The sequence below is a fragment of the Globicephala melas genome, chromosome 18 (genome assembly GCF_963455315.2).
Source record: "Globicephala melas chromosome 18, mGloMel1.2, whole genome shotgun sequence".
NCBI lineage: Eukaryota > Metazoa > Chordata > Mammalia > Artiodactyla > Delphinidae > Globicephala > Globicephala melas.
In genome coordinates, this window is record NC_083331.1 from 76,646,613 (window position 1) to 76,665,403 (window position 18,791).

At 44.4% G+C, this 18,791-nt stretch overlaps 1 protein-coding gene across 1 annotated transcript in view; it reads left to right on the forward strand.

The window, feature by feature from the left end:
• The first annotated feature begins 41 nt into the window (after positions 1-41).
• Positions 42-18,791, forward strand: part of NAXD (NAD(P)HX dehydratase) — a 43,152-nt gene continuing 24,402 nt past the window's right edge. Inside the window, exon 1 of the mRNA XM_060288048.2 lies at positions 42-160. The gene's annotated coding sequence lies outside the window, so the exon portion shown is untranslated. The remainder of the gene's footprint in view (positions 161-18,791) is intronic.

Genomic DNA, 18,791 nt, shown 5'->3' on the forward strand with positions numbered 1-18,791 from the left:
GGGCCCCGCCCCCCACGTCCCGCCCGCGCCGCGCGCCGCGCACAGCGCGCCGCACCTGGCCCCCGCCCGCGCAGGTGGACCTGGATCGTGGGCGGACCCGCGACCTTTCCCCGGGGCGGGCGGTGCTTTCCGCCGCGAAGCGATGGGAAGACTCAGGCAGGTAGGAGCGCCAAGTCGGGCACCAGGTCGGGGCGGCTGGCGGATGGAGAGCTGCGTCCGAGGAGGCGGGTCGGGGGTGGACGCAGCGCAGGGACGCGGCCCGGGCCTGCTGACCTCAGAGTCCCGCGGGGGATACGCTCCAGCCCGGCCCTCCAGGCTCTCCTCCTCCGTGGGTGCAAGTGTGGCCCCGGGGCCGGGCGCAATGAGTTTTTCTGGAGTGAGGGTCTGCGAGGACCCGTCCTCCGACTGTTAGTGATTAGGACGGGGGGGGCGCTTGCTAGTGTCGTTTTTGTTTTGTTCCGTTCACTTTGGCAAGAAGACGATTATGCTGTTTTCTATTTGAGAAGTGGACAGCCAACGCCACTTAAAACTTGGGAGTGAAAATTTGACTTTGGCAGTTGCGATGACGACTAACGAAATCTTTCCATCTTCCTTCTTTCATGGAGTGAACCTCGAAATGCTTCTAACACACTCGGCCTGTGGGACTCGGTACTTATTTGAGACGATGGTGATGCTCTAGTGTGAACACCGGGGGGCGCTGTTTGCCGAGGCCGCGCCGAGTCCTCGGGTTCCCTGCAGAAGTCGTGGGCGGCGCGCTGAGACTCAGACGCGCGCGGGTGGGGTGAGGGCGTCTCAGCCGAGGAGGACCGGCCTTGCGCAACTCCTGCCTTGCTCCGTGTTTCCTGCCCCGCAAATCGGAGCTCTGCCCACCGTTACTGCCCACCCCCTCCCAAGCTTTTTACAGTACCTCTCCCGCCCCCTTTCCCTCCAAGTCCTTACCCAGCTTTATTTTCTCACCACTCCAATAGAGTTACGCTGCTTATTCTCCGTGCAGTATCCCTCTCTGGAAAGTAAGGGGCATGAGGAAGGGACTGTTTCTGTTTTGCTCCTCACTCGGCCTGGTGAAGTCTCCAGCACATAATAGTTGCTCAAGAAAGCTTTGAGTCAGGACACAGTGGATGAATTCACCATCCCGGTGAGGCCAGAAGGGATTTCGGGCAAACGTCACCACCAACCCTGCTCCACACCTCGCTCCTCTGGTAGTTTAAATTTCCCTAGGGAGGGGGACCGTCTTTTAAGCTAATTTTGTATCCCCCAGCTCACTAGACCTTTCTGGGCGGCTCCCTCATTCAGTAAACCTGTGGACGTAAGCCCATGAGGGCGCGGCTTTTTGTGCCTTTCTCTGGTGTCTCCCAAGTGCCTAGAACTGGAACTCAGTCCCCGCTTGATCAGTGTGTGTTTGAATAAACGTGTTGGTTTGCTGAAAGCTGTCCCCACTTGAAACACCGGTGTTTTCTGAGCAGGATTTGAGGGGCAGTGCTGATCGCAGCACCTAGCCCGCTGCCTGGCACGTGACGGAATTCACTCAGCAAGTTTGTTTAAAAAAAATTTTTTTAATTGTCCAACACTTTGAAAAACTAAATTTAACCAGGAGAATATCTCCATATCAAATTTCAACCACTCCTATAAAACGCCTTGAAGACTGATTCCTTTTCAGGAAGTAGGACTGAGGAAGAAGTTAAAAGGTTAAAAGTCTGTTTAAACTAGCCACTCTCATCCCGAGTGCAGTGTTTTTTCTGCCTGCATTTAAACCACTGACCTAACAGGGTAATCCTTTTACCGATTGCTTAGATGAAAGGTGCCCAAGGCCAAGAAAATTATGTAGTTCCTTTTTTTTTTAATTTATTTATTTATTTTTGGTTGCTTTGGGTCTTCATTGCTTCATATCTCTAGTTGTGGCAAGCAGGGCCTACTCTTCGTTGCGGTGCGGTGCGCGGGCTTCTCATTGCAGTGGCTTCTAACGTTGCGGAGCATGGGCTCTAAGGCACGTGGGCTTCAGTAGTTGTGGCTCGTGGGCTCAGTAGTTGTGGCGCGCGGATTGGCAGGCGGATTCTTAACCACTGCACCACCAGGGAAGTCCCTGTAGTTCCTTTTTAAATAGATGCAAACTGAACAATTCTGGGACTGTCCAAAGTTACAATAAAGGAAATAAGCAAATGTGGTCGCTTCTGTTGGATTTTGCAAAGTGGCTTGGGAGTTTTTAGGTACTTTGTTGTGGAGCAATTCTATCTTTTAAAGTACTTTCCTCTTAAACAAACAAACAAGCAAACCCTGGCTATGTACATGTCTTTGTTCAGCAGATAGGAGTTGAGAAGCTAAGCTCTAAGCCCTGACCTAGGGCTAGAGCAGTAAGAAAGACAGCCAACAAAATAAACAAGCAAAATATATAGTGTCCTAGACAGTTATTAAATGTTTGATGGAGAAAAACTGAGCAGGGAAGGTGGATAGAGAGCGAGGCCTGGGGATGGATGCAGGGGTTCAGTTTTGAACAGGATGTCTGCAAAGATGAAGTTTCTGGAGCATTAGAATGAGGTTAGGAGTTAAACATGCAGTTATCTGGAAGAGGAAGGGTTCAGGTACAGAGAGCAGTGAGTGCAAAGGCCCTGAGGCAGAAGCCTTCCTGGTGGGCTCCATGGGAGTACAGAGCAGGGAACAGAGCAGGTGAGCTGGACACCAGGCCCATGAGGAAGGGGGGCGAGTGGCCAGAGAAGGTCATTGGGACCTGTGGTCGTGATGAGGGCTGTGGCTTGTACTCTGAACCAGGTGGAAGGGTGCCCGAGGCCTCTGAGCAGAGAAGAGACATGATGTGTCCTAACACCTTCCTGCTGTGTTGAGGTGGCCATAGCAGGTGCAGGGACATCAGGGAGAGACGATGGTGGCTGGGATCAGCGTGGCGGCAGAGGAGTGATCAGCGTTGTTTACATTCTGGATGTATTTTGCAGGTGGAACGTACAGTATTTGGTGTGGATTAGACGTGGAATAAAAAGGGTGGGAGGGGGTGGGAAGGGAGAGGGAAAAGAAGGAGGAGAGGGAGGGAGGGAAAGAGAGAGGAGCCAGGAGCTAGCATCTGGACAGGTGGGCACCACATCCATCTGCTCAGGTCTAGAGGAGCAGCCGTCCATCACTAGAGCGAGGCTTCCCGACCTCAGCACACTGACGTGTTGGACCTGATAATTCAGTGGTGGCAGGTGTCCAATGGATGTTCAGCATTGCCCCCTGGCCTCTACCTACTAGACAGGAGGAGTGACACCATCACGTTCCCCATTGTGACAACCAATCAATGTCTCCAGGCACTGCCGAGTGTTCCCTGGGCCAAAATTGCCTTCAATTTAGAACTGCTGCTCTAGAATAATACCGATGCACTTTAGGATTCATCATTAAATGTCTTAGAGGGCTTCCCTGGTGGCGTCGTGGTTAAGAATCCGCCTGCCAATGCAGGGGACATGGGTTCGAGCCCTGGTCCTGGAAGATCCCACATGCCGCGGAGCAACTAAGCCCGTGCGCCACAACTACTGAGCCTGCGCTCTAGAGCCCGCGAGCCACAGCTACTGAAGCCTGCGCGCCACAACTACTGAAGCCCATGCGCCTAGAGCCCGTGCTCCACAACAAGAGAAGCCACTGCAGTGAGAAGCCCTCATACCACAACGAAGAGTAGCCCCCTCTCGCCGCAACTAGAGAAAGCCTGCGCGCAGCAACAAAAGCCCAATACAGCCAAAAATAATAAATTAACTAAATAAATTAATTAATTTTTTAAAAATAAATAAAATAGATGTCTCAGAAGTGAACATCACTCACTAATTATTTTGAAACATATCTAATGAGATTTTATAAATATTGTGGAAATCTCCTCTTCGTCCCACATAAAATAGTGACTACTATTTATTAGTCACCTACTGCGTATTGGGTTCATTACCTATAAATCTCTCAGAGTGTTAGGAACTTTCTCAGAGTCACACAGCTGGCTCTTGGCAAAGGGCATGTGTCTAATCTTGAGGTTTTACCCTGTGCCGTGCCATCTGGCCCATGTCCCCAACATTTACATCCGTAAAATACTGATTCCCCTCCCTTTAGTTCACATCTGCAGAACCCACATCTGCTTAAGAACAAAAGTGATTCATATAGAAGCTGTTGTCCTCGAAATTGTCCACCAGCGGCTGAAGATGCCCCCCTCAGGGTGGATAGAGCAGGTTGGGCTGTTATGTCCTAACAGTATGTATCCTAATATATATATATATACATATATATATATATATATACACACACTCTTTTTCAGATTTTTTTCCATTATAGGTTATTACAAGATATTGGGAAAAAAAAAAAAAAAAAAAGGATTTCCCTGGCCGTCCAGTGGTTAGGACTTGGTGCTTTCACTGCCGTGGCCCGGGTTCAATCCCTGGTCAGGGAACTAAGACCCCACAAGCCTCGAACCAAGGCCAGAAGAAAGAATTAAGATATTGAATATAGTTTCCTGTGCTTCAATAAATTTAAAAAATTATATTTTGTTTATATATATAATTGAAACACTTTGCTGTACACCTGAATCTAACACAATGTTGTAAATCAACTGTATACTTCAATTAAAAAAAAGAGAGAGAAATTAGGCAAAAAAAATCTATTGGTCATTAGTGGTTTTTCTTTGGTTACTTGCCTATTTATAACTCGGATCCATTTTTCAGTTAGGGCGCTACTATAGTTTTGACAGTCTTCAAAATTAAAAATTGGGGGTCATATGTGTATTATATGTAAATAAATTTCAAATATATATAAATACAAAACATACGTAAATTATAAACATATGTAAATAAGGTTCTATGATATATACATATACAAAGCTTATATGTATATATTTGTTTACATAACTATGTCAACCTTGCTTATGGTGATTTTTTTTAACATGCAAATATTATTTTTTATTTGTAAGTAACCAAATCTACCAACTTCTCTTGCATAGTTTCTGGCCATTTCAATAACCATCTGATCCACTAGATTTCCTGCTAAAGGCCTGGTGTCAGCTGAGTGAAAGGGAAGAGCATGAGAAGAGCTAGATCTGAAATCCAGATTGGCCACTTTTTAAGTAAGCGACTCCGGGCAAATATTTCCTAATCGTCATGCACTTTGGTTTCCTCATCTATCAAATGTGGACGATACTGTCCCTCTCGGTGTTGTTGTGACATGTGATCCTCTACACAGCAGGTGCACAGTAAATGTCAGGTCCCTCAACCCCTCCTCTGTGGGACCCCCCTCAATTCAACTAGCACCCCGTTGGCCAGCACCACCACAGTCAACAGGATGAATCAGGCCCTTGGGGACTCCAACCTTACCCCAGCTTGGGCGGGAAATAGTGGATGTTTATCGAGTCTGTTTCACTTTTCATTTTCCAACACCCGCCCCACTCGAGTTTCTGCTCTTCTTTCTCTTAGAATTCCCTTCATCCTCTTCCCTTCGCAGAAGTCAAGTTGATGATCTGAGGGCCGGATCCCCAGCTGTGCTCCCAGGGCTGCACCTGCTGGAAGGCTCACACCCCAACATTCCAGGGTTCGGAATCTGGACCCTTGGCAGGGCTGCTGGGGGAACCAAACTTACAGAAAGACTGTTAGGCTGAAACATCTACACCCAGATTGCGGGGAGAGGGGTACCTAATGGGGAACATTGAAAAATTTCTTCAAACGCTTGAAAAGAGTAAAACAAGATACCCAAAGCTGTCATGATCAAATAGCTGCTATACCGGCTGGTAGTTTATATCAACAATCTGCCGAGACCACTTCTTAGATTTCAGAAAATATTTCCATCTAATTCAACACTGTCGCTTTCTAACAGCTCATTTTCCACATATCGTAAAGATTATCCTAAAACTGCAAAGCAAATTGAATGGAATTTTATAGAAATGGGAGTCAAATCAAGACAGACTCCCCAAATGGTAGATTTCTGACAAAAAGAGAATCTTGTTAAATATAAAGCGTGTGGTGGCAGCCAGTACAGAGGGGAGATCACAGATTCCGTCTTCCGCACCATCTGCCCGGCTTCCGCCCTCTGCATAGACACTGCTATCCCTGCCCTCGATCACACACACTTCAGGGAAATGTCAGGATGATTCCTGCCCACAAATCACGTGACTGGTCCAGGATCAGCGCTACAGCCTCTTCCTTCATGGTTTCTTCCAAGTCATTCCATTCTTTCTACCTCTAGTCTGCTTGATCCAAATCTGGGTGATCCCATACGTAGACCCCCAGACTGTGGCTCATCGGTTCTGTCCCAACGCTGGTTGCAGGATCTCTCGGTCTGGGATGCTGGTCTTTATGTTTCTTTTCCCAAACAGACCGCAGTTCCCTTGGGGACAAGAGGCTGACTTCCTTTCCCTGGTGTAGAGGTTTGCCCGGGCTGCTGTAACAAGTATCACAGGCTGGGCGGCTTAAACGGCAGACGTTCATCTCGCGATTCTGGAGGCTGGACGTGCGAGATCAAGGTGGGCCTGGCTCTGCGGGGCATCCTGGTGCTGCTGGCAGAAGCCCTGTGCCCGCTGCCCTGTCACTGCCACAGCGCTCCCTGTGGGCCGAAGTCTGGACACAGGGCTGTGCGTCTTCCTCCCTCGTTTCTGTAACAGATCAGCTTGGTCTATGCTTGCCTCCTGACTGATCTCCAACTCGGGACCTGGTCCTGGAGGACATGTGCCCCCAGAAGGACTTTGAAGGGGCTTCAGGACAAAGAAAGAAGGGTTGGAGGGCAGCACTGCTGCCGGGCTCCATCTTCCTCCATCAGGCCTCAGCCTCTTCTTCCCTGGGGCCATGGGCCTGGCTGCAGGTGTGGGTGTGAGTGCAGGTGTGGTGCAGGTGTGGTGCAGGTGTGAGTGCAGGTGTGGGTGCAGGTGTGGTGCAGGTGTGGATGTGGGTGTGTTAGTGTGAATTCAGCTGTGGGTGTGGGTGTGGGTGCAGGTGTGGTGCAGGTGTGGTGCAGGTGTGGCTGCAGGTGTGGCTGCAGGTGTGGGTATGAGTGCAGGTGTGGTGCAGGTGTGAGTGCAGGTGTGGTGCAGGTGTGGATGTGGGTGTGTTAGTGTGAATTCAGCTGTGGGTGTGGGTGCAGGTGTGGCTGAAGGTGTGGGTGTAGGTGCAGGTGTGGTGCAGGTGTGGGTGCGGGTGTGGTACAGGTGTGGGTGCGGGTGTGGTGCAGGTGTGGGTGCGGGTGTGGTACAGGTGTGGGTGCGGGTGTGGTGCAGGTGTGGATGTGGGTGTGTTAGTGTGAATTCAGCTGTGGGTGTGGGTGTGGGTGCAGGTGTGGCTGAAGGTGTGGGTGTAGGTGCAGGTGTGGGTGCAGGTGTGGTTGCGGGTGTGGTACAGGTGTGGGTGCGGGTGTGGTGCAGGTGTGCATGCAGGTGTGGGTGCAGGTGTGGGTGCGGGTGTGGTGCAGGTGTGCATGCGGGTGTGGTGCAGGTGTGGGTGCAGGTATGGGTGCGGGTGTGAGCTGAGCAACCCCTCTGGTTTCCACCACACCTCCATCTCTGCTCACAGGCGGAGAAGCCCCTTTTCTCTCCAAATGGATGGTTTCACCTGGGCGCTCCTGGACACGGGACGCCTCTTCTGCTTTCCTCTAAGCCTGGGGTCCTTGGTGTCTGGCTGTTCCCTGTGGTCCTAGTCGGGTCTTAGAACCTGGTTACAGGGAGGGTATCCCTTGGGCCAGGCCCCAGGTCTCAAAGCACCAGGCATCTAGACACAGGAACTCTCTGACCCCACCACACACCCACTGACTCAGAAACTCTGGGTGGGCCCAGGTCTGGGGTTTTCTCAAGCCCCCCAGGTGCGTCTGAGCAGCTCAAGCCTGACACCCCTGCTAACACCTGGACTGATCTCACCAGCGACTCCGGCCATGGTCTCTCATCAGCAGACGGGCCACTCCTGCTCTGTTCACAGGCAGGGCAGCGTTTGCTCAGCAGGTCAACATCCCTGCTGACGTTGCCCCAGACCTGGCGATCATCTGCGTTCAGACATTCCTCAGTCCTTTCCTGTAATCTAATATTCGGGTTTAACTGCTCAACTTCCTCTTGCGAAACAACGTGAATTTCCCCAACCAGACAGAACAGGAACTGAAATTAGTTGCTTTTGATTTTTCAGTAACTGATCCGCCTTTTGAACTTTTTTAAACTTTGTACTTGAAAGTCTTCCAAACTGTGCTCATCCGTCCATTGTCACCTCTTCAAGCTCACCGTTTGTCGGCATCTCGGAGGACAGGAGCAGAGAGGGCTTTTCATCCTCTGGGAAAGCATCGCTTTTCCTGGTCTCGTGTGGATACGCCCACTTGGGGATATTTCACTTCCCACCGTGGACGTGACTCATTTTCTGATCCTGGTTGGACGCTCAGCTCCATCTTCGGGGATGCCATGCAGGCTGCTTCCCTCCCGCTCCGTCCTCTCCATGGTCACAGAGCTCCGTAGCGCTGAGTCGTGCTGCCTCCTAAAAGGAGCCGGCTCCCCCATGCTCTTCATCACCAGTGACCCATCTAACGGTCACTCAGTCTTCCAACCCATCTTTGGCCTTTGACCCTGTTTCCCACTTCCTTCTTTGTGAAAATCCATCCCGTGGCCTTCTCACCTTCCTGCCTACACAGCCTCCCCAGGACCTACCCTTGATCATGGGGGTTTGCTTTTTTAAAAAAATTTTGATTGGAGTATAGTTGCTTTACAATGTTGTGTTAGTTTCTGCCGTACAGCAAAGTGGCTCAGTTATACAGGTACATATATCCACTCTTTTTTAGGTTTCCTTCCCATTTAGGTCACCACAGAGCATTAAGTACAGTTCCCTGTGCTGTATAGTCGGTTCTCATTAGTTATATTTTATACATAGTGTCAATAGTGTATATATGTCCATCCCAATCTCACAATCATCCCACACCCCCCTTTCCCCACTTGGTGTCCATAAGTTTGTTCTTTATATCTGTGTCTCTATTTCTGCTTTGCAAATAAGTTCATCTGTACCATTTTTATAGATTCCACATATAAGTGATATTATACGATATTTGTTTTTCTCTTTCTGACTGACTTCACTCTGTATGACAGTCTAGGTCTATCCACATCTCTGCAAATGGCACTATTTCGTTCCTTTTTATGGATGAGTAATATTCCATTGTACGGGGGTTTGCTTTTTAAATAAATTGGCCATACGTTTAAGTATCCTATAAGTCTTCGTGCCCTGAAACTTCTGTTGCATATAAAGTTACCTAGCTTTCCTTGGAATAGAACTTGGGCTGCACTGTAATCAAACCTAAATCCTGACAAGAGTAGGCATGTAAAAACAGACCTTCTTAAAGACTCTAGAATTTCTGATGGTCTGAAAAATAAAGAAGAAACAATGACGGTATTGGGGCTACAGGAGGATGGCGACGCCCATCTCAGGATTTTAAACCACTGCTGTAGCTGGACCCTTAGGCAACCATTCAGTCTAATCTCAAGATTTCATGGTTCCTGTAAATTTCTTAGATTGCATCACCATGAGATTTGGAGGCCTTACAGGGAAGAGACAATCAGACAGTCCCACACGTGGACAGAGATGGGGCAGCACACAGCCATCTTCAGGGTCCAACGTGGGGCATGTTGCCAGCCCCAGGACACCCCCTTGAAATCTGGACCGCTGAGTCAGTGGTGGGGGCCTGAAAAGTTAACAAGAGGCAGATTAACAGGAGGAAAGAAAGCAACTTTTACTCACACACATGTGCGTCTGTTCAGATGAAGGGGCTCCCTGAGCCGCTGGCTATAGGGGTTTATATACCAACTTAGTAGGGGAAAGGGAGGGGCAGAAAGGGCTGCTGTTGGGAGACACATGAGCCTTTACGGGGACACCTGGGAGGTGTGGCAACTGTGATAATGTTTCTTTGTGCAATTTCTCATCCCTGTGTGAGGGGTCAGTCTCCTTCCCCCAAGAGGGAATAAAGTGCTGTCTTTAGCCAGATAAAGGAAGCTCCAAAAAGGCTTCTTTCTGCATCAGCTGTCTCCGGTTAAAATACTCTTCATACCCACTCCGTGAGGCTGAGTGGGTTCCTCCAGGACTAACAGAGACCTTGCTTAGGGTTTGACCAGAAGGACCACTCCTCAGGGGCGTCTGGTCCAGGCTCAATGAGTTGTCTAAATGAGATCTCGATGCCTCCAGAAGGCCAGAGTTTCAGCGTTTCCCCGTAGAAACAGACAAAGATTCCTGAGCTCTGTTCTGTAATTTACTTTTCATTTCCAAGGCTTAACGATACATACTTGCTGTGGACTGAATATTTGTGTCCCCACCCCCAAATTCATACTGTGAAATCCTAACCCCATGCATGGTGTTGCTATTAGGAGTTGGGACATTGGGGGGAAGATTGGGTCGTGAGGGTGGAGCCCTCATGAATGAGATTAGTGCCCTTATAAAAGGGACCCCAGAGAACTCCCGTCCCTCTTCCCCATGTGAGGACACAGTCCGGCAAATGCGGAAGTGGGCCTCACCAGACGCTGAATCTGCCAGCACCTTGATCTTGGACTCCAGCCTCCAGAACTGTGAGACATACATTTCTGTTGTTTATAAGACATCCAGCCTGTAGCATTCTGTTATAGCTCCCTGAACGGACTGAGATAATGTGTTTTTTAGACTACCCATGGGAAATAAATGTGTTTTCATTTCCCAAAGGCTTACTAGAGTTTTGGACTGCAGTTGGAACAGATGGGAATCTGAAAACAGTGCTCTCCTCCTGTGAACCCACCAGAGGTAGGAGGGCTGCCCCTACCCTGTTGGCTGTCACCCATCTTTAAAGAAAGGCACTGTGCCACTAAAACTCCGGTTTGAGACTCTCATCATTTATATTCAGTAATTCATCCACAGTGTGGCTCTCAACTATTTTCATATGTTAGCTTATCAGATTTTCGGTCCATCCCCGGGCTGCCGTATTTATCTTGTCTTCTACCCCTCTTATTTGATTTAATTCTCTATTTGTCTGGCTCTAACTGACCATCGGTAACTGTATATTAGAAGACAGAACAAGAAAATCTTTTTCCAGGCACTAATCTTTTAGAACCATATCTGAGAGTCAGCGAGGAGAGAGGCTCAGATCTGCATTCCAATTGCTTTTTATTCTTTCCATGAGCAAGTTCTTTTTATTGCACCACTGGACAAACATTTCCATAAGAGATCCAGTTATAATGATTAAGGAACTAATTCTAGCTTCAAGCTACTTGAATAAATATTAACATGGGTCTCAAATAATTTAGGGAAACTGTAAAGAACTATTTATAACCTGAAGCTAATTTTTAAAAATAACTTACCACCAGACTGAGTCTTAGGTTTTAAGAAGTGGGCAAACATAGTGGGGTTCTACTTAATTTTTATTGTCTTGTTTGTGTTTTCCTGTATTTTTCATATTTTCTATAATGAATACACATTACTTTTGAGAAGAGAAAAAGCAGATCTAAACTTAAACTTAAATTTGAACCTGGGAAAATGGGATGGACGTTTATGGGAAGGACCAAACGAACAACTTAAAATTCATTGTTTACTTTTAACTGCGGTTATATTTCCTTGCACCATTCAGAGTATTTACTGGCTTTGGGAGTGGGGGTGGAGGAAAAGTATGGTTAGTGAAGTGTGTTTAAACTGCCATATTGCGGTGCTAATATTCTGAAGTGTCACTGTTCTTAGGACTTTGCTCAGCACTTCTACAACAATTCTTAACAACTACTGCTTGATGAGGGTGAAAATATTAAAAATGTAGGTTGGAGCATATGAAATCGCTGGTGTTTGAGCTTTTGAGCTGCTTTGGTAAAGTCACGGTGCATTTCTTGAGTGCACAGTTGGAGAAGTTTGACAAATGTGCTCAGCGGCGGGACCGCCACCACAATCCAGATCATGAACGTGTCCGTCGCCCCAAACCCTCCTTGTGTCCTTGTCACCCTCCTGCCCCGCCCTCCACTGCATAAATAGCCCACCATTTGTTCTCCATTCACCTGTCGGGTATTTGGGTAGTTTCCACTCTGCTGCTACAATAGAGCTGCCGTGACCGTCCATACAAGTCTTGGTGTGGACATGTGCTTTCATTTATCTTGGGTGAAAGCCTGGAAATTGAATGGATCATACGGTAGGTACATGTTTAACTTTTTTAAAAAATGCCAAACTCCTTTCCCAAGTGCTTCTTGCAATTATGTTCCCACTGGCAGCGGTTGAGAGCTCTAAGTTCTTCGGTCTTTTAAGTTGTGCCCATTCTCGTGGGTACACAGGGGAACCGCACTCTGGTTTCGGTTCGTATTTCCCTGCAGATGTTGAGCATATTTTCGTGGGTGTTATTGCTGTCTGTAGATCTTCCTTGATGAAATGACTATTCAGGACTTCCCTGGTGGCTCAGTGGTTGAGAATCCGCCTGCCAATACAGGGGACATGGGTTCGATACCTGGCCCGGGAAGATTCCCACATGCCGCGGAGCAACTCAGCCCATGAGCCACAACTACTGAGCCCGCGTGCCTAGAGCCCCTGCTCCGCAACAAGAGAAGCCACCGCAGTGAGAAGCCCGCACACCGCAACGAAGAGTAGCCCCTGCTCGCCACAACTAGAAAAAGCCCACACGCACAGCAACGAAGACCCAGCGCAGCCAAAAATAAATAAGTAAACGCATTAAAAAAGAAATAAGAAAAAAAAGAAATGACTATTCAGATTTTTGCACAGGTAGTAGTATTTTTTAAAAGCCCCGCAGATGATTGTAACGTGGGGAGACGGTTGAGAGTCACGGAGAGCAGCCCAAGCTCCCCAAACACTAATCCCCGTGGCAGCTTCTTGCGCCCTCTACTGGCGATGGGGGGTAGTACCCTCCCTTACCCAGGTTCAAGGAGAGGGTGAATCCTTCCAGAGCCCTGAGGACCCTTCTGGAGCCAACCTCAGCACGAAGCTTGTAGGGGATGTCGAAGTGGAGAAGGATGGCCGTCTCCTCCCTTCCTCACACACGCCTCCATCGGTTAAGAAGGAAACTATAGGCCTCAAAAGGAATCAATCGTGTTAGGCCCCAAGGCAGTAGATCAAGACTTAATACCTAACCCAAATACAGTTTCAGCTTTTCCTGGAATGTGATGTTTAACCGATCAACCTGGCATTTCCTGGTCAGCACTAGGGGGTAATCTGACTGATAGACCCACTCCAATCCCCCCCCACCCCGCCCCAGAAGGGTGACCTCACCTCCAACAACGCATTCTTTGTTAATAATCCTCCCTCCCCCACTCCCTGCCACCTTAAAACCCTTTCCTTTCCTGCAGCTCAATGAAGCTGCTTTCTGCTTGCTAGATGGGCTGCTGCTGGGTTCATGAATCGTTCAATAAAGCCAGTTCGATCTTTTAAATTACTCATTCACTTTTTGTTGTCTAACACGATAAAGTTACAAAAGTGATACATGTGGTTTTTTGTTTGGTTGGTTTTGGGTTTTGGCCACACCCTGTGGCATGTGGGATATTAGTTCCCCCACCAGGGATCGAACCCGTGTCCCCTGCAGCAAAAGCTTGGAGTCTTAACCACTGGACCATCAGGAAAGTCCCTAGATGCAGTGTTGTGTTTTGTTTTGTTTTGCTTTTTACATCAAATGCAAAGTGTAAATGTAACACTACCTTGATACTTGCCCTGTCCGTGCTCATCCGGAAGGGGTATTGCTGTAAACGGTTGAGGGAAATTTTTTTTTTTTAATTAAAAGAAAATCAGTTGAGAGAAATTTTAATGAAGAAAGTATGGACTTCCATCTTTATTCTCTCTTTCAATTAATATGTGACCATGGGCAAGGCTCTGGGTATACTTAATGCATAATTTCCTCATCTGGAAATGAAGTCATTGCCTACTCTCCTTTTCTCATGGGGTTTTATGACAATTAAATGATGTGTGAAATGGAACATTTACAAAAATGTATCTGTACTAAGTCTTGATGGAAATATCAACAATTGTCAAAGAATTTAAATTATTCTTACCACAGCCTTCAAATAAAACACAATTAAGTTGAAAACAAACAATAAAAAGAGAGTTTGAAAACCTAAATGTTTGTAGCTTAGAATGAAACACTCATGAATTATGGAAGAAAGTATAGTGGAGAATCACAAAATATTTAGAACTGAACGTCAATGGGCAGTTTATTAAAGCTTGTGTGATGCAGCAAAGGCCATACTTAGAGGCAAATTTATATCCTTCAATGCATTTATTAAAAAGAAGAAACATTTAAGAGAACTAACTTAAGAGTTTGTTTTGGGACTTCCCTGCTGGTCCAGCAGTTAAGACTCTGGGCTTCCAATGCAGGGGGCGCAGGTTCAATCCCGGGGAACTAAGACCCCATATGCTTCATGGCATGGCCAAAGAGGGGGAAAAAAAAAGAGGTTTCTTTTTAAAAGTTGAAAAAGGAACAGAAAGTAATTTTTTTTAATCACAAGATAATTAAAAATAGCAAAAATTAATAAAAGTATAATCAAAGAAGCAATAGAAAGGGTGAATAAAACTGAAATCCAGTTTAAAAAAAAGATTATTAATACTTCAAACTCTAGTAAGACTGACAAAGAAGAAAGAATCACAAATAAACTAGATATAGGATGAAAGGGTGATATGGCTACAGACTAAATTTAAAATAATAAGAATACTATACATGTTTTATACTAATATTTTGGAAGCTTGGATGAATAAATGATTTTCTGTAAAAACTGCTAAAGTTGACTGAATAAAAAATGGAAACTATAAATAAACTAATAATTAAAAAAATTAAGCCAGTAGTCAAAAGTCACCCTCAATCAAAAGATACCAAGCTTGGCCTCGGAAAGACAGCTAACTCATGTTTCATATAGACTATATGAAAAAGTAGAAAAAGAGGGGAAATTACCCAAATCAGTTTGTGAGGCTGGTATAGGCTTGAATACAGAGTACAAGGAATGTGAACTATTGACCAATATCACTTGTGACTATAGGTGTAAACTCATAAATAAAGTATCAGCAAAGGAAATTCAGCAATGTATAAAAACACTAATGCACCATGACAAGGTAGTTTAGCCCAGGATTACAATATGTTGTGAATCAGAAGATGTATTGTTGTAATCCACTGCAATAATAGAATAAAGGACAAAAAACATATGATCACTTTAACAGTAACAGAAATGTTGTCTGATAAAAGTCAATAATCATTTGTGATTTTTTTTTAAAAAGTCTTAACAAACATGGAATCAAAGGGATTTTCCTTACCCTGAAGAAAAAGGTATTTTTCAGAAGCAAACATCACACTTCCTATTTTAACTTTAAAAGCATTTCCATTCATATAAAAGTAAGGTAAGGTCATTTGTTATAACCCCTATGATTCTTCAAGGGCATCCTGGCAAATACAGCAAGAAAAAAAGAAAACTAAGAGTTAACAGAAACTGGAAAGGAAGATGCAAATCTTGTTATTATCTGGAGATGATATAATTGCATATGTAGAAAATCTGAGATAATTGACAGAGAAATAATGGTTTTGTTGGAAGTAATATCTATGCTACAAAAAAGTCAATAGCATGTTATCATCAACCATAAATATTTATAAAATGGAATAGAAAAAGATGCCATTATTCATACATCAAAAGTTACCAAAAATAAATATAATACAGGATATATGAGACTTTTATGGAGAAAAGTATAATCATTGTTGAAAGACATTTTCAAAGATACAAATAAATGGAGAGTCATGTTATGACTTAGGCATGAAATAAAGCTGAAAATGATGAAGGTGTCTACTCTCCTCAAATTAATTTTTTTTTAATTTTTGAATTTTATTTTTTATGCAGCAGGTTCTTATTAGTTATCTATTTCATACATATTAGTGTATACATGTCAATCCCAATCTCCCAATTCATACCACCACCACCACCACCACCACTTTCCCCCCTTGATGTCCATACGTTTGTTCTCTACATCTGTGTCTCTATTTCTGCCCTGCAAACCGGTTCATCTGTACCATTTTTCTAGGTTCCACATATATGCGTTAATATACGATATTTGTTTTTCTCTTTCTGACTTACTTCACTCTGTATGACAGTTTCTAGATCCATCCACGTCTCTACAAATAATCCAATTTCATTCCTTTTTATGACTGAGTAATATTCCACTGGATGTACCACATCTTCTTTATCCATTCTTCTGTCAATGGGTATTTAGGTTGCTTCCATGACCTGGTTATTGTAAACAGTGTTGCATTGAACATTGAGGTTCATGTGTCTTTTTGAATTATGGTTTTCTCTGGGTATATGCCCAGTAGTGAGATTGCTGGGTCATATGGTAATTCTATTTTTAGTTTTTTAAAGAACCTCCATTCTGTTCTCCATAGTGGCTGTATCAATTTACATTCCCACCAACAGTGCAAGAGGGTTCCCTTTTCTCCACACCCTCCCCTCTCCAGCATTTGTTTTTTGTAGATTTTCTGATGATGCCCATTTGAACTGGTGTGAGGTGATACCTCATTGTAGTTTTGATTTGCATTTCTCTAATAATTAGTGATGTTGAGAAGCTTTTCATGTGCCTCTTGGCCATCTGTATGTCTTCTTTGGAGAAATGTCTATTTAGGTCTTCTGCCCATTTTTGGATTGGGTTGTTTCTTTTTTTTAATATTGAGCTGCATAAGCTGTTTATATATTTTGGAGATTAATCCTTTGTCCATTGATTCGTTTGCAAATATTTTCTCCCATTCTGAGGGTTGTCTTTTTATCTTGTTTATGGTCTCCTTTGTGGTGCAAAAGCTTTGAAGTTTCATTAGGTCCCATTTGTTTATTTTTGTTTTTATTTCCATTATTCTAGGAGGTGGATCAAAAAAGATCTTGCTGTAATTTATGTCAAAGACTGTTCTTCCTATGTTTTCCTCTAAGAGTTTCATAGTGTCTGGTCTTACATTTAGGTCTCTAATCCATTGTGAGTTTATTTTTGTGTATGGTGTTAGAGAGTGTTCTAATTTCATTCTTTTACATGTAGCTGTCCAGTTGTCCCAGCAACACTCATTGAAGAGACTGTCTTTTCTCTATTGTATATCACTGCCTCCTCTGCAATAGATTACTTGACCATAGGTGCATGGGTTTATCTCGGCTTTCTATTCTGTTCCACTGCTCTATATTACTGTTTTTGTGCCAGTACCATACTGTTTTGATTAGTGTAGCTTTGTAGTATAGTCTGAAGTCAGGGAGTCTGATTCCTCCAGCTCCGTTTTTTTCCCTCAAGACTGTTTTGGCTATTCGGGGTCTTTTGTGTCTCTATACAAATTTTAAGATTTTTTGTTCTAGTTCTGTAAAAAATGCCACTGGTAACTTTATAGGGATTGCATTGAATCTGTAGATTGCTTTGGGTAGTATAGTCATTTTCACAATATTGATTCTTCCAATCCAAGAACATGGTGTATCCCTCCATCTGTTTGTGTCATCTTTGATTTCTTTCATCAGTGTCTTATAGTTTTCTGAGTACAGGTCTTTTACCTCCTTAGGTAGGTTTATTCCTAAGTATTTTATTCTTTTTGTTGCAATGGTGAATGGGATTGTTCTCTTAATTTCTCTTTCTGATCCTTCGTTGTTAGTGTATAGGAATGCAAGAGATTTCTGTGCATTAATTTTGTATTCTGCAACTTTACCAAATTCATTGATTAGCTCTAGTAGTTTTCTGGTGGCATCTTTAGGATTCTCTGTGTATAGTATCATGCCATCTGCCAACAGTGACAGTTTTACTTCTTCTTTTCCAATTTGTATTCCTTTTATTTTTTTTCTTCTCTATTGCTGTGGCTATGACTTCCGTAACTATGTTGAATAATAGTGGCAAGAGTGGACATCCTTGTCTTGTTCCTGATTAGAGGAAATGCTTTCAGTTTTTCACCATTGAGAATGATGTTTGCTGTGGGTTTGTCATATATGGCCTTTATTATGTTGAGGTAGGTTTCCTCTATGCCCACTGTCTGGAGAGTTTTTATCATAAATGGGTGTTGAATTTTGTCAAAAGCTTTTTCTGCATCTATTGAGATGATCATATGGTTTTTATTCTTCAATTTGTTAATATGGTGTATCACATTGATTGATTTGCATATATTGAAGAATCCTTGCATCCCTGGGATAAATCCCAATTGGTCACTGTGTATGATCCTTTTAATGTGTTGTTGGATTCTGTTTGCTAGTGTTTTGTTGAGGATTTTTGCATCTATATTCATCAGTGATATTGGTCTGTAATTTTCTTTTTTTGTAGTATCTTTGTCTGATTTTGGTATCAGGGTGATGGTGGCCTCATAGAATGAGGTTGGGAGTGTTAATTCCTCTGAAATTTTTTGGAAGAGTTTGAAAAGGATGGGTGTTAGCTCTTCTCTAAATGTTTGCTAGAATTCACCTGTGAAGCCATCTGGTCCTGGACTTTTGTTTGTTGGAAGATTCTTAATCACAGTTTCAATTTCATTACTTGTGATTGATCTGTTCATATTTTCTATTTCTTCTTGGTTCAGTCTTGGACAGTTATACCTTTCTAAGAATTTGTCCATTTCTTCCAGGTTGTCCATTTCATTGGCATAGAGTTGCTTGTAGTAGTCTCTTAGGATGCTTTGTATTTCTGTGGTGTCCGTTGTAACTTCTCCTGTTTCATTTCTAATTTTATTGATTTGAGTCCTCTCCCTCTTTTCTTGATGAGTCTGGCTAAAGGTTTATCAATTTTGTTTATCTTCTCAAAGAACAAGCTTTTAGTTTTATCGATCTTTGCTATCATTTTCTTTGTTTCTATTTCATTTATTTCTGCTCTGATCTTTATGATTTCTTTCCTTCCACTAACTTTGGGTTTTGTTTGTTCTTCTTTCTCTATCTCCTT